Source organism: Schistocerca piceifrons, unplaced genomic scaffold (assembly GCF_021461385.2).
Source record: "Schistocerca piceifrons isolate TAMUIC-IGC-003096 unplaced genomic scaffold, iqSchPice1.1 HiC_scaffold_37, whole genome shotgun sequence".
Lineage (NCBI taxonomy): Eukaryota > Metazoa > Arthropoda > Insecta > Orthoptera > Acrididae > Schistocerca > Schistocerca piceifrons.
Window position 1 is genome coordinate 5001 of NW_025728592.1, and position 2500 is coordinate 7500.

Below are 2500 nucleotides of genomic sequence, written 5' to 3' on the forward strand. Positions count from 1 at the left end.
ACATTTTGGACTGGAACCAGATTACCCGTACACACGGCGCTGATTAGTAATCAATGCAGAGCCATCAAACTACAGCAAATATACACAACTGTCCGTATACATGCTGAAAGAGTCTGCCCAAAATGGGAACCACACGTCAGCCAGACACTCTGATCACGCACCACTCTCTGCTTCTAACAGGCGCACATACAATATGTAAGCACCAGCATGGAACAACATCCAGTGCATCTTCTCCGCCACATTACACAATCCACACTATCACAACCAGACCAGGAGGTCCGTGCGGAAAATACAATATCCCAGCCTTTCGACATCCACCATTGCGCAGACCAGGCACCAACACCCACACATGTCCTATACAACGGTGCACCCAACATCACAATAGTACCTCCTGTCACAGCGCACAAACAATGACATGAGTCAAAGACACAGGTCTCACACAAGCATAGAATTGGAGCGCCGCCTCTAATAAGCCAAAGGTGCATCCTGACGTGACAAATCTGATCATGTCACAAGCATTCACTTACTATAATCACTATCAACGAACCTGCCGCCCCCGCCCCCCCCCCCCCCTACACCTTTCCGTACAACAACGTGTAACCTAACCTAACCTAACCTAACCTATGTTGTACCTTAACCTAACCTATGTTGTACCTTAACCTAACCTATGTTGTACCTTAACCTAACCTATGTTGTACCTTAACCTAACCTATGTTGTACCTTAACCTAACCTATGTTGTACCTTAACCTAACCTATGTTGTACCTTAACCTAACCTATGTTGTACCTTAACCTAACCCATGTTGTACCTTAACCTAACCCATGTTGTACCTTAACCTAACCCATGTTGTACCTTAACCTAACCCATGTTGTACCTTAACCTAACCCATGTTGTACCTTAACCTAACCCATGTTGTGCCTCAACCTAACCCATGTTGTGCCTCAACCTAACCCATGTTGTGCCTCAACCTAACCCATGTTGTGCCTTAACCTAACCCATGTTGTGCCTCAACCTAACCCATGTTGTGCCTTAACCTAACCCATGTTGTGCCTTAACCTAACCCATGTTGTGCCTTAACCTAACCCATGTTGTGCCTTAACCTAACCCATGTTGTGCCTTAACCTAACCCATGTTGTGCCTTAACCTAACCCATGTTGTGCCTTAACCTAACCCATGTTGTGCCTTAACCTAACCCATGTTGTCGCCTTAACGTAACCCACGTTGTCGCCTAAACCTGCTCTGTAATTGTTATACGACTCGTTCAATTACTGTAGTGTTGCCCACCCGCAACCCTCGCAATATAGTTCGCTACTCGCACTGCCCGCACCCCTGTGTATCGCTTCATGTTAAACACCTTGCAAGTCTTGCTCACTTTCCACATGCTCCTGCTGTACACTGTAATGTGGATGGCAGCAGGACGTACATGCCGCCCCTCCCCACGTCCCCACCTTGCCCCCTGCCTTCGCAAGCTGGTTGGTGAGAAGTTTGCATGTTCAATGCCCTTCGCATGCGACGTACTCAGGCTACGTTGTGGTGCGGCCTGTGTCAACTGTCCGCTGATGTCGTACGCGTGAACCACAATCTGTACTGCACATTCGTCCTTATGTACTGAATGATACATCGTGGCACATGTGTGACCGCACAACGACTGCGCCCAAAAACGGCGGACCATACAGTGCAAATATTGTGCACGCAGCTACGTGTCGTCTCCCTATGAGAGCTGGATTGCAGTGTGGTACGCCATAGAGACGTGTGGGAGGAACGGACGCCGTGGATGGCGATCAGCATGAGCTGTCTGTTGATGTATTCGGACCTAGTCGTCTCTCCTCACACACCGTGATGGCATGGTGCACCGCGTTCCATATCTGCGACATGCTACAGAGGCCGGTTGACAGTCGTTCGAGCAATGGACATCGCATACGTACGGGGGCCACCTTCCACGTATTGTCTAGGCGTGCACATTTTGTTGCGTGTATGTGGGCAGACGTAGTGTGGCGTGACACCTGACACAGGCATGCAATAATCGTTGAAGTTGCAAATGGCGATGGACGCCTGCGTTTTCTGGTGAAGTTACGCAAATGAACAAATGGTAACCTGTTGTGGTGCGGTTGTTCTCGCTAGGGGTGAATCGGTGATGGCGACGATAGGTTGAGGTACTAACCGGTTGTTCCAGCGATACCCACCATGCCGACGAAACTGAACGGCATCTGGGTGTGAAGCGATACGCGGCGGTGGCTGGGTGGGACCGTCCCCGGCCGGTGAGGGGGCGCCTCCCGGCGTGCTGGCCGCGCGGTGCGTGGGCGCACGCGCTACAGCCGGCTGGTGGGGGCGGCCAGTGGCAGGCGCGCCGGCCGACGGACGCGGCAGGCGTCGCAGCTGCGCGCCGGCGCACCCTGCGCGCGGCGCCGTGCGGCCAAAGTAGGTCCTCGCGGGCCCGGTGCGAAGCGCGGTGGACATCTTCAGTGTGCTGGTCCGATTGAGGACTGTGTGCGTTGAGGAT